This window comes from Lactuca serriola, chromosome 6 (genome assembly GCF_051521515.1).
Source record: "Lactuca serriola cultivar US96UC23 chromosome 6, Lser_US96UC23_V15, whole genome shotgun sequence".
NCBI lineage: Eukaryota > Viridiplantae > Streptophyta > Magnoliopsida > Asterales > Asteraceae > Lactuca > Lactuca serriola.
In genome coordinates, this window is record NC_136413.1 from 183,797,524 (window position 1) to 183,812,517 (window position 14,994).

At 36.0% G+C, this 14,994-nt stretch overlaps 1 pseudogene; it reads left to right on the forward strand.

Annotated features, from left to right (window-relative positions):
* Positions 1 to 4,995: 4,995 nt before the first annotated feature.
* LOC145057522 (protein RESPONSE TO ABA AND SALT 1 pseudogene) lies at positions 4,996 to 5,855 on the forward strand (annotated as a pseudogene).
* Positions 5,856 to 14,994: the final 9,139 nt, after the last annotated feature.

Genomic DNA, 14,994 nt, shown 5'->3' on the forward strand with positions numbered 1-14,994 from the left:
TGGATGAAATGCACGAAAAATGTATAGCAACTATGCTAAATAGATGCATAAAAGGGACTAAAAGGTGTGCAAAAAGGTGCACAAAATTCACCTAACAATTACTTATTATGTGTAGCCCGAATTTACGGGTGTTACAACTGCTAACATGTACTAAAAAGTAATAAAAGGAAGCAAGGTTTGTCCTCAGAGACACGAAACAATTACTTATGTTTTTTGCACAAGGTAAAAAGTAGTCACAAAGTAAGGGGATTTGTTTTCAATAAATAAAAAGACAACAACGAAATAATGCGTTGTAAAAGAAATCAGAATTCTAAAGATTTGAACTTTGTGTTTGTCTGTCTTCTTAAAGTGATTCAATTATGAAATGACATTCATTCAATTATATCCAAGTTGGTACTTGGAAGTGTTAGCAAACTCTATATAACATTCATTTTTAGATAATGTTATTCCTAAGTTTGATTTATGTTAATATAATTATTGAGGATTTTAGGATGGTCCATGACATGGTGGATGAGGCACCACGATGTGGAATCGTCTGATTAAGAACACGGAGCCACGAAGCACCACGACGTGGCAAGGCCTTTGATACGATGTGGCGGCCATTTTGGTGGAAAACCATATATCTTCGGTTTTATGCCATATTTAAGGGCACCAACTCCTAGGTTTGCCTCATTTGGCAGCATCCACCCTCTGATATCATACTCATCCAAACCCTAGCCTACATATGTGTTTTTTTAGTGTGTAAAGTCGTTTTTGTGAATGTTTAAAGAAGAAGGAGTCCATTTTGGTGCTTGTGTGCCTGGTTCTAGCTTAGATCTTGCATTTTCATCATATTTATGATCTTTTGGAGGTATAAAATCTCCACCTTGCTCATTAGATCCCTAGATCTAGTTCTAGGTCATTTTATGAGCTTTTTGGTCCATATCTTCTTGTTCTTGGAGTTTGAGTGAGCTCGAAAACCTTTGTGTTCCTGATTTGACTTTTGGATGATAGTGGTGGTAAGAAAGGGGACTTTTATGAGTTAGTTTGGTTTCTATACAATGGGTGCAACCATTAAGAGCTTAAGATTTGAGATTCTGGCTTATTAGGATGTCTTAATGGATAAAATTGAAAACTTTATCCATCAAGACCATGGGAAGATTCAGATATGAGATTTGTAGCTTATGAGGCTAAGGGTTAAGAGCTTAATCCATTAATTTGTAGGAGACCAGTTCCCACGACATGGCAGTCTGTTTGCCACGACTGTTTTTCCATGTAATTGCACGACGTGGCCTAACGGTGACCACGATGTTGAGGTCGGTTGGGGATGACTTTGACCTTTGACTTTTTTACCAAATTGACTTTTGGTCAACTAGAGGACTTTAGGGTGTAGACTGAGAGTACTTCTATATTGATGACTATGTGACTCTTAGTACTAGTGTTCACTGTCAGAGAGGTGTTGTGTTAGTCTACTATTTACGAGCTAAGTATTATCACTATATTACCTATATCATAGTGGTGTGCATGCTAGACTAGTTGAGTCTTATTTGTTGATTGTTGTTATGTGTATTTGTTGAATTGTTGATAACTCTAGAACTACAGATAGTTCTTAGGGTTACTGATAACCCATAGGGCTGCTGATAACCCATAGGGATGCTGTGAGCCCATAAAACTGCTGATAATCCCAGGGTTTTTGATAACTCATATTTGTTTATATATTGTGTTTTATGTGATACTTTTTGGGAACTCGTTCAACTTCGTGCTTACATTTGTGTATTTAATTGTGTTTCGGGTACTTCAGATGATCGTGGGAATGTGAAAGCTTGATTGTACACACTCATCAGTAGTTTTTTGTGATTTCGTATTATTATGATACTCTGATTTTAGGGAGACTGTATTATGATACTTATGATTTTCTTGACTTGGTTTTATGGAAACAATGTTTTTACCTAATTTAAAAATGAAAAATTGGTTGTGAATCGGGACGTTACACTCTAACACTTCTTATTAACCAAATTATTAGATTTTAAATAAGCTCTTTAAAACTAACCTAATCTTTGAATTCAATTCTAAATAAGATTTTAGAAGTAAACCAAAAGATTGCATTAAGCTTTATGTGAATGTTCCTAACAGCATTGAATAATCCTCACAAGATCGGGAGTGTAAGATATTATGAATAAGATTTACATTAAAATCATTCACCGGAAATCAATTTAATGTTTGTTACTAAGTCTAATTCACAAAACAATTTCAAATTTTGCAATTTAGATAAATTGAAAGATCTAATCGTAATTCAAATGGACAATAAGAATAAAAAGTAAAATCAAACTCTTTGTCGAAACAAAATGGAATTCACTAGATAGAAATTGAACATAAACATCAATTCATATGATTAAACCACAAACGGGAAGTCGATTATAATTTGAAAACCTATGGTTCTAGCCACACATGAATAAAAAAATCAACAAGTCTACAAATGAAATTAAAGTACTAAAGTGGCTTACAAAGATGAATTAAAATGTTTCCAAATGATCTCTTCAAAGTTAACAGCTAAAACCTCTTTCAAAAACCACCCCTTGGTCGCCTGGAATGAGAGATAATGTCTAGAATGGCCAAAAATCTCGAAATTGGTCATAAAAGAAAACTGCTAAAAGGTGGTTAAGCGTTTGACATGAACCCGTGTCAAATATGCTTACATGAGTCGACCCCGTGTGACTTAAAATATCATTGCCTTCTTCTAATTATGATTCAATGTTAATTGCTAAAAGATGGCCAAAATATTCATGCACACGACCCTGTACCAAGTTGTGCTTTGTTGACACGACATGTGTCAGGTGTGACATGCCCCGTGTCAATTTTGAAGCACAAACTCACACAACCCGTGTGAGGCCTTCTGTGACAAAATCTCAATTTCTTTGTTTCTGCTCCTAAAATTCTGAAAATCTGCTCCAGGCCCCTTTTCCCATTCCAAATCACCTCCAACCTCCATAACTATTTGAAATGACATAAAACAATGTAGAAATCAAGTGTACCAAACTTCGTCCTGAAATCAAGTAAAATGCACGGTTTATTATTGAAATGCAATACAGGAGAATGTATTAAACATGCTAAAAAGGTGCATAAAATGCAACAAATAAATCCAAAAAATATAGATATTTTTTAGTTTAGTGAACTCTAATAAAAGAAATATAAGCATATTGTGTGGCTGTACATTGTAATTTATATTAACTATGAGGAAAGCTCGGGCTTCGCCCAGGGAAATTTTTTATGTTTTCTATGCCAAAATATAAAAGTTTTGACTATAGGGACTAAAAGTGTCAAAGTAGCTAAAGAATTATAACAAAAACCTAAAGACACTAAAGGTTATTATCGCTAAACTCAATAGGCTTTAATACATATATATATATATATATATATATATATATATATATATATATATATATATATATATATATATATATATATATATATATATAAGGCTTTTCGGGAGACATGCCTTCTAATATAAATGAAACAGACATTACTAATAAATTCATAAGAAATTAAAGTTACACATTAAAAATAATAATAAATATGTAGATTAATAATTGTTATTTGGTTTGTTTAGACTATTTGGTTCTTAATTTAATAACCAAAACCAATATAAAATCCAAAATGATAATTCGGTTTTTGTTAAATTCAATAAAAAATAAATATGAATATCCGAACGATATAGTTCAATCTAAATTGTTCAATTGGACAATTCGATTTTATTGTATAATGAATAACCCTACATATTTGATATGAATTTCAATTATTAAACAAATACGAAGTACTTCTTATCACTAAAATTATACAAATAAAATAATTTAACCAAAAGAAGATTGAAAAGTAAATTATTATAATGATTGTTCTCTCACTTACAAAAGTAATAAATATTGAAAAATAAATAACAATTAAGATTGTTCTCGAACTTACAAAAATAAAAGTAACCAATTAATCCTAATGAAAATTACTTTTATATAAAAATATATATGAAAAAACAATTATCAATCTAATTTTGTTTATATCTATCTTTCTATTCATAAAATCATGACATATGAAATTCATTAATTTTTTTAATCCCGTCTTTAGATATTGACATTTGCCTTAATCTAATGAGTAGGTTTACTAGTTTATCTTTATAAAATTTAACTTTTTAAATTATCTATCTTATTTTTTTTTTTTTTTTTAAGTTTCCAGCTTTAGTAAACCTAATGAGTAGATATTGGAATGTTTGTTGAATATTTTAAAACAACTAACCAAATAGTTTCTTGATTGTTTGGGCTTTGGGCCATATTGTTAAAAGTTTAGCTGGTAACTTATTTTGTTAGCTTCTTATTTGGCCCATCATAATTTAGACTAGATCGATCATGATTCCATGACTCATGCATGACAATTGATTTATCGACATGCAGCAATTTATCCTTATATAAGAGCAAATATTTTATTTTTCATCGTTATTATAATATAGTATATACTAACATTTTATATTTTATTTCTAAAAGATAACACGCCGCTCTTTTATAAAAAAATTATATCTCCTTTAAATAGTTAGATCTTGCCCTTCCTCATTTCCCTTCTTTCAATATAATACTTTTGTCTACTTAACTTTTGCATTTCAATATAAGAGTTCGGTAAATTCGATCATGAATTATCTCGATATTTAAGATTTTTATTATTTTTTTATTTTTTATTTTAAACAAAAATCTCATAATCCAATAACTATTTCAAATAATTTTTTTATAATTTTTTCGAGCTTTTAATATTTATGTTTTATAATATCTTACATATTTAAAAAATATATAATTAATTTTGTCCAACGCTTTTATAACAATAATAATTAAATAAAGTGATATTGAAATCTATAAAAAAACATTTTTTTATCTTTTGTTGCAAGGACACCGAGTCCAATACGCGGCAACATTTTCTTTGTCGTTAAGAAGAATAAAAAAAATTACTTATATAATATAAATATAATTTAATTATTAATTCATATATCTCATCCACGTAAACAAATAGATAATATAGGTGTGTGTATACCAACAGAGAACCGACAACCGACAATGGCCACCAACGCTCTTCAAACATTCACGGCGTTTTACGACGGTTGGCTTCTCCGTCACCAGCGCCTCCAAGACCAGTTATCCACCGTCGCCAATGTCAAAGAAGAAGATCTCAGTAAATTGGTGGAACAAGCCGCCGAACATTACCGCCTATACTACGAACAGAAATCAATCGCAATCGATAAAGACGTTTTTCTCATATGCTCTCCGCCGTGGTACACCTCTTTCGAGAAAGCATTGTTCTGGGTGAGCGAATTCCCACCGTCGTTGTTCTTCCGGTTCCTTAGCGATCTGAATCTGACGACGGAGCAGGCGAGGAGGGTGGAGACGGTGAGGGTGGAAGTGGCGAGGAAGGAGTCGGAGATAGGGGAGGCGATGGCGACGGTACAGGAGAGTTTAGCAGCGGCGCCGTTGTATGGGTTGGTGAATAGGACGGAGAGGTTGGTGGATGGGCAGGTGTCGGAGCTGGATGATGCTATGGAGGAGTTGAAGGAGGCGATGAGGGTGGTGATGGTGGAGGCGGATGGTTTAAGGGTGATGACGGTGGTGGAGATCTTGGAGGTTTTGGAGGTGATGCAGAGGGTGAAGTTTTTTGCTGCTGTTGGGGAATTTCGTATTCGAGCTAGGCGGATCGGATTGCAGATGGAAGTATAACACACTCTTTCATTTATGGAATAAAAATGTTACTCTTTAATTATATGATCTGAATCTAGTTTTAACTTTTAAGGCAACATGTATCATTGATTTTGTATTGAACAAGTTGATGAATAGTTATATTTTGAATTGATATTATCCACATCTCATACTCATAGACCAAAAGTTTATTGAAAAGCAATGAGTCTATAAATGTAAAGGTTGTTAGACTTATCACAATTGTGTTTTAATTGAGTTATGTCGGTTTTTATAATTTTTGTAGTTATTTTTCAATATATCAATGTAATAAAGTGTTCTTTTTCATTCATATTTTCTTAGAATAATAAAATCTTTTTATAATTACATATCATGAGTTTTTAACCAATTAGAAATCGACAACTTTTTAAAAACAACCTACGCAAATTAAATCGAAAAACCCTTTGCTCCGTTTCTGAATCTAATATCAACAAGGAAGCACATTAGTAATAAATGCAATGGTTGAAGTCAGTGTTGTAAACTCGCCGAGTTGGTCGATTACTAATTCGAGTACTCCCTACTAGCCCTTTGCCGAGACGAATTGTAGAATCCGAGTCCTCTCCGATCCGCTTCTTACTGAAACGAGCAGTGTTGTAAAACTCGACCAACTCCATGATTAATATGTATAATATACTTAATGGTTTATTATTTAGCACATACATGTGTATATATATATATATATATATATATATATATATATATATATATATATATATATATATATATATATATATATATATGGTAAAGTGAATATACCTAACAACCTTATATAAGCTTAGGTACCTAACCTCATCAAACTACGTCATTTTGCATTAAATTTTCATTGCAATCATTCAAGGTTCTTAAACTTCATCCCTAAACTTGATTTACTTCAAAAAAAATTGGAAATTCATCATTATATTTCTCTTACATCCTTTCATTTGTAGCAGTAGGATATGAAGCTCAACAGATGGTATTCGATAGAAAGACGTGATGTAAAAGAAAGATATTGGTGAAAGTCCAAAGATTTTGGAAGTAATCAAGTTATGGGGTTGAAGTTTAAGAACCTTAGGCAATTACAATGTAAATATGATAAAAACCGATGTACTATTATGAAGTTAGGTACCTAAGCTTATATAAGGTTGTTAGGTATATTCACTTTACCCATATATATATATATATATATATATATATATATATATATATATATATATATATATATATCCCTATACTAATAATCTCCCTATACTAATAAAAGAATAGTTTTTTTGTCATGTGTCACCATGTTAGGCATTGTAATTAATATCATGACACTTGTCAATCTATTGGCACTTGTAATTAATATCATGACACTTGTCAATCTAATAATTCTCCATTTCGAATTTAAAATTTCAAAATTTAAATCACATTTTAATTACATGAAATTAATAATATTAGAATAAAAATAAAATAAAATTTATACCAATTATAATAAAATATAATTTATACAAATTATAAGATAATATATTTTACGTATTTATTTGAATCAACGATTATAATTTTATATATAACTAAAAAAATATCTTTTAATTAATAAGTTATTTAAAATTATTAATTAATAGTTTTGAATTTTTACTTAGAAAGTTTAATTAATTTTTTAACCGTGGTTCCCACGGGTTATAAACTAATATATATATATATATATATATATATATATATATATATATATATATATATATCTTAAATTTTCAGTAATTATTCACGAAGTGAGACCATTGTGTGTTTTTCAGTTTTTGTGTATTCACATGTATCTAATTTTGTTATATATTTCAATCAACTTATGGTTTTAACTTATGATTTTGTCATATATAATTTCCCTAAAAATATTTCTACATGAATTACCGAATCCAAGTACTCCGTGAGTACTCCCGAGTACTCGCTACTTAATAGTTTATTTGGTAGTCAGCTGAACAAGTACCGAGTAACGAGTTCTAAAACCATGGTTGAGGCTCGAGTTAGACTCGATTCCCTTAAATAGATTCATTGCCTGTTCCCAAGGTACACCAACCAAAACAATGTATATTGTCGGACGTGGCTACTTGCCTAAAAGAGTTGCCAGAAATAGTTGCAGAGAAAAGGAGGAAGAAGATGCTTATTTTCATGTGCGTCGAACGAGGTAGTGATGGTCTGCTTTTGTATTGGTTTATGTACCAACACGAAATTAATTCGTCGTTAAGGAATTGATTGTGCCAATAAACGTCATTCAATGCATAAGTTACAAAAATTCAAAAACAATGACCAAACTATCAAGTTTAGCAAAAACGAGGGTTACGGGAGCCTGAGTTTTTGGAACTGTATTCGTGTCTGCAGGTTGCGCCCACTCATAAGTTCGGTGAATTTGTCCTAAGTAATCCAAGTTTCACACCCCTCTGCGTGTGGGTAAGAGTTTGAGTAAAACCATATGTACAAGCTTGTAAGCCTATACTACATTCAAGCTTATAAACTCGTTATAGTTTCTACCAATGTGAGATTCATTCCCAAACCCACATCACTTGCTGATTTTTATTCTCAAATACCCAACTTTGAGTATCGATATCTTATTCACATATACTTCATTTTGGACACACGATATATCATTTTGAAGCTCTCACGGAGTAGAATACAAATCCACTTAGAGTTAATTTTATATACAACATATGTATATATTTCTATATGTCTAAATTTAGTAACAATATAAATATTTATACTAAAATTCCCAACAATCCCCTACATGAATGGAGATCGATCTCTACACATCAAATTTCCATACAAAACTTTCAACAATTGAATCCTACATAGGATAGGTAGGTGTTACCCTTTGAACCCTCGTTTAAGACTTATACTTAATCTCCTAGCAGTCAGTAGATCTTGAATCTTTGAATTGAGTTGCCATTTGTGTAGATGACTGTGACATCCCCAAAATCTCGGCCAGAAAAGACCGATATTCATTTATGCTTTTAAATATTTTCAGAGTAAATCCTTTTGATTTGAAAGAGTTGCGGAATTTGTTCCCAAAACAAAACATGATAAAATAATATTTATCAAAGCATTTCATCAAGAGATGCATTTCATTATATAATCAAAACTCGGGATGTCATGTTCCGATACAGACCATAAAGCATAAACGATAAACATTACAAGTCATTCAACAAATATATACATATACAGACTTGTAAACAAAACAACAAGATGATCCATCCATCTTACGCCCTTGTGCCACTTCCTGTAATACAAATAAAACTGAGTGGGTCAGGCTTGGGAGCCTGGTGAGCATATAGGGTTTTCAACCCACAATAAATAAGTTATATTTAATTTCACCAACCAAACACTATCCCGATTACCCATTCCCGTTATCCTCACTTTACGTCCCTAAAACAACTATCTCAAGGGACCTAATCTAGGATTTTCATCGGGACGGACATCACTGCGAAGGGGTTTCCTCAACAATAGATATCCTAAAGGCAACCATGAGGGGGATAGAGTACACCGGTGAACACATCGTTCACAACACCTACAGGTTATGAACCTGCTAGCGTTCCACTGGACTGTCTAGAAAGAGTCCGTGGTCGTTATCCATACTCCGCTGAATAACTAGATCAACAACAACAACAACATCGAGGCCTCTCATCTGTTTATTACACACCAACTATCTACCCATGTTCTACCCAACATGTTAGTAGATAAAATATATATTTTCATACGTAGTTTAAAGAAACTTGTATAGCATGATTTAATCAACACATATATCACATAACAGATGAGGCACACACACACATAACACATATCTCATAAAGAAATAAGCAGATCTATAAGATAGAAGAGAGTGAATACTCATTCACACATAACACAACCAAATATATACACATAGCACGTATTTTTATATAAAATACTTCGTATTATTGTATTAGAAGAAATAACTACACACTCACCTGATCAGAAGATGATCGGACAGCGCTACGGCTTATAGAAGTAGTATTCCACAGCAGATCTGGAAGATCTCCTCGAAAATCGAACTTCTCGCGGGCAGAGCTTCGACTCGGGAACCGCGCTTCTCGGGATCTTCGGGGTCTCGGGACTTGCCTCGGGGCTAGAGTATGATACCGGGACTTCGGGGTAGCTTCGGCACGAAAAACGATGCAAAAGACTAGAGAGAAGAGAAGAAAATGAACAAGAATTATGGCTGCCTTCGGATCCCCTTTTATAGAGGCTGGAGCCTCGGAGTACGCGGGGCGTACTGCGTTACGCGGGGCGTACTGCCCAAAACGTCATTGCTTACGTATCCGAAGTGCTCGAGTGCGAGTGTCGACATCCCTCGGAGTACGCGGGGCGTACCTCGGATCAGATCGGTGACTCCTTCGGATAATGCTTCCGAATTTTGATTTAAATTTAAATACAAAATGATTAATAAACTTCGGAAATTCATAACTTCTTCATACGAACTCCGTTTTCGACGTTCTTTATATCCACGGAAAGGTGAGACCATGATCCACGACTTTCCTTTAGACTCCGTCGGCTAATTTTGACTTTATTTTTATTAATTATTTTTAATAGGCCGCGACAGAAACTTTCGTTATAAATTCATAACTTCTTCGTTTGACGTCCGTTCTCGCCTAACTTTTTATCGCTTCGATACCAACAACGAGATCTTCGATTCTCATTTAGATTGCTTCGGCTAACAACCGCTCGATCTCAATTCGAGTATTTCGGGCTGTATACCGCTAAGCCGGAACTTCGATAAATCATAACTTCCTCATACGAAGTCAGATTTGGGCGTTCTATATATATTTGGAAACCTCGTTTCGACTACTACAACATTAACCAAAGATATTAAGTTTATTTTACACTTAAATTTTGACGCTTATTTTTATTCTTAATTAATCAGACCTCATAATTAAGCAATTAAGCACAAAACACATAATACTCAAATAATACATTCTTATTATTTCAAAACGGGTTACAAAGGTTAACCTAGACTATTATATTGCTAAATATGGCAAGCCCGGAAACACAGGCGTTACAATTCTCTCCACCTTAGAATGATTCCGTCCCCGGAATCACACATCAACAAACAAATGCGGATAGCGACCCATCATGTCACTCTCCGTCTCCCAGGTGAGATTCGGCCCATTCGTGTGTTTCCATCGAACAAGCACTAACCCAACCATCTTGCGTCGCAATTTCTTAGTCTTTCGGTCAACAATTGCCTCTGGTTCTTCAATCAACCTTTTGTTCTCATCAATTCTCAATTCAGAAATTGGAATTATGTTGGGAACTTCTCCCGTGAACTTCCTCAAATAACACACATGAAAAGTGTTGTGAATTCCATTCAGTTCTTCGGGTAATTCGAGCTTGTAAGCTTGGTTCCCAATCCTCTGAAGAACTTTAAACGGTCCAATAAACCTTGGACTCAACTTTCCCCTTTTACCAAATCTTATAAGTCCCTTCCAGGGCGAGACTTTAAGCAAAACCGAATCCCCAACCTCAAAAGTTATCGGTCTCCGCTTCTTGTCAGCATAGCTCTTTTGACGATCCTGAACCGCTAACATTCTTTCCCTAATTATTTTCAACTTTTCAGCAGTTTGATGAACCAACTCCGGTCCCATAAACTGCTTTTCCCCAGCCTCAAGCCAACAAGACGGCGTACGACACTTCTGTCCATACAAAGCTTGGTAAGGTGCCATCTTAATGCTCGAGTGGAAACTATTATTATAGGAAAATTCTACCAACGGTAAATGTTCATCCCAATTACCTAGGAATTCCAGAGTACATGCTCTCAGCATATCTTCAAGTGTTTGTATCGTTCGTTCGCTCTGACCATCAGTCTGCGGATGGTAAGTTGTACTTAAACACAACTTGGTACCCAATTCCTCTTGTAGACTTTTCCAAAACCTCGATGTGAAACGGCTATCACGATCCGACACAATCGTTAACGGAACACCGTGAAGCCTCACAATTTCCTTCACGTAAGAATTCGCAAGCTTCTCCATAGACCATTTCTCCCTGGCCGCTATGAAATGCGCACTCTTAGTGAATCGATCAACGACCACCCAAATCATGTCGTGACCATTCTTTGTTCTGGGCAGTTTAGTGACAAAATCCATAGCAATGTCTTCCCACTTACCCATAGGCACAGGCAAAGGTTCTAAACTCCCGTACGGTTTCTGATGTTGTGTCTTGACTCTCGCACAAGTCACACACTCGGCCACATACTTTGCAACATCAAGCTTCATCGTCAGCCACCAGTAGTAGGGTTTCAGGTCCCTATACATTTTAGTGCTACCCGGATGAATCGAGTACATGGTCTTGTGAGCTTCTTCCATCAAAAGATCTCTGACTCCTCCTGTCTTAGGTATCCAAATCCGATCTTGGAACACCTTCAGTCCATGACTGTTTACACCGAACACCAACGTTTTGCCCAAACGTTCCTCCTTTCTGTCATTCTTCTCGGAAGCTTCGCTCTGAGCTTTCTTTATACTTTCCAAAATAGTTGAGACAACTTCAATTCTCAACGCTCTTGGCCTTTTCCTTTCGGGATTGACTTTCCGACTGAGAGCATCAGCAACAACATTAGCTTTACCGGGGTGGTAAAGTATCTCGCAGTCATAGTCTTTAAGTAATTCTAGCCAGCATCGTTGCCTCATATTCAATTCTTTCTGATTAAAGAGGTATTGGAGACTCTTATGATCAGTGAAAAGTTTGCACTTCGTGCCATAGAGGTAATGCCTCCATATTTTCAGAGCGAAAACTACCGCTGCCAACTCCAAATCATGAGTCGGGTAGTTCTTTTCATGCTCTTTCAGCTGTCGAGACGCATATGCTATCACCTTTTCTCTTTGGGTCAAAACACAACCCAATCCAACCCCAGACGCATCGCTATAGACAGCGAAGTCTTCAACTCCATCGGCTAGAGAAAGTATCGGTGCCTCGCATAGCTTCTCCTTTAGCTTCTCAAATGCTTCCTTATGCTTCTCACCCCAAGCATAAGTAGCTCCTTTGTGGGTCAAAGCTGACAATGGACTAGCGATCGAAGAAAAGCCTTGGATAAACCTTCGGTAATATCCGGCTAATCCTAAAAAGCTTCGAATCTCCGTGGGACTTTTCGGTTGTTCCCACTTCGTCACAGCTTCGATCTTTGCTGGATCAACCATTATCCCTTCTTGGTTGACCACGTGACCCAAGAATTGGACTTCACGAATCCAAAAATCACATTTGGAGAACTTAGCATACAGCTTCTCCTTCTTCAGAACTTCCAACACTTCTCGCAAGTGTCTGCCATGCTCCTCCTGGCTTTTCGAGTAAATCAGAATGTCGTCAATGAACACTATCACGGATTTATCAAGGAACGGGTTACAAACCCTATTCATCAAATCCATGAACGCTGCCGGAGCATTGGTTAGTCCAAACGACATAACCAAGAACTCGTAGTGTCCATATCTTGTTCTGAATGCAGTCTTCTCGATATCTTGCTCTCTTACTTTCAGCTGATGATATCCTGACCTAAGATCGATCTTCGAGAAATAACTCGAACCTTGCAATTGATCGAACAGGTCATCAATCCTTGGCAACGGATATCTATTCTTTATTGTTGCCTTGTTCAGCTCTCTGTAATCAATGCACATTCTCATACTTCCATCTTTCTTCTTTACAAATAACACCGGAGCTCCCCAGGGTGATGAACTAGGTCTAATGAAACCGTTGTCCAATAACTCCTGAAGTTGCATCATTAGCTCCTTCATCTCCGTCGGTGCTAATCGATAAGGTGCTTTTGCAATTGGCGTCGTTCCTGGCAACAAGTCAATACGGAATTCCACTTGTCGATCGGGCGGTAATCCAGGAAGATCTTCGGGAAATACTTCCGGATAATCACACACAACTGGAATATTCTGCATCACCTTCTTTTCCTTCTTAGCATCAATCACGAATGCTAAATACGATGTACACCCCTTGGTCAAACATTTTCTGGCTTTCATCAATGAAATGATTCCAGAATTCACTCTGCGTTTATCTCCATACACCATAAACGAATCTTTCCCAGGCGGGTTTACTTTGACTATTTTCTTCTTGCATAAAATTTCGGCGTCGTTGGCGCTAAGCCAATCCATTCCCAATACGATGTCGAAACCATTAAGTTCGATAGGCAATAATTCCTCGTGGAACTTATTCCCATTCAGATCAATTAAGATGTTTTTCATGCGATAGCTAACAGGTACAAATTTGCCACTAGCAACTTCGACTAATAGAGCATTATCTAGTCTAACAACAGGCAAAGCTAGCTTTCTACCAAATTCATGCGATATAAAGGAGTAATTGGCTCCAGAATCAAATAAAATTTGGGCAGGCAATTCGTTAACGAGAAAGGTACCTGAAGCGACATCAGCTTCATCTTTAGCAGCTTCCAGTGTCATCTGGAATGCTCTCGCCTTTGGCTTTGGCGGAATGTTGGGTCTAGCTGCCTCCTTCTTTTTCGGGCAGTCCCTCGACATATGACCCTCCTCACCACAACCATAGCAAACTTTCTTTGTGAGGTTACACTCATTGGCATAGTGCCCTGGCTTTCCACACTTGTAGCATGTGTTCGCCACCTCACATTTTCCATGATGCTTCTTCTTACATTTGTCGCACCATTTCGCTTCACCTCCACCTCCCCTCGAACCAGACTTCGAGAACTTGTTTTTCTTGTTGGACCCTGAAGTTCCATCGAACTTCCTCTTTTCTCCAACATCTATCCTTTCCAGACCCCTTTCCTTCTGCTGGGCCTCCACATTCTTAGCTGCACGAACAGCCGTTTTCAGAGTGGTTGCCATTTTGACTGTCGAACCAAAGTCAGCAGGCAGTCCGTTAGCAAACCTCTCAATCTTGGAGAGTTCCGTCGGCACTAGGTACGGAAACAACTTCATCTTCTCAGTAAATGCAGTAGCATAGTCATCTATGCTCATCTTCCCTTTCTTCAAGTTTTGGAACTCATTGTTCAGATCAATCAGATCTATCTCCGAACAATATTGCACCCTTAACTGTTCCAAGAACTCCTCCCATGACATTTTCAGGGCCTCTCCTTGTGGCATAGTATCTGCCAACAACTTCCACCAACTCAAGACCCCAGTCTTCAGTTGTCTAACCGCAAAGACGGTTTTCTGTTTGTTGCTACAGTCGCAACTTTCAAATACCATCTCCATTTCGGAGATCCAATCCATTATCTCAACAGGCTTTGGGCTCCCAGAAAGACTTGGCGGTTTGGCGCCCAAGAAATTCTTGTACATACGCCCAT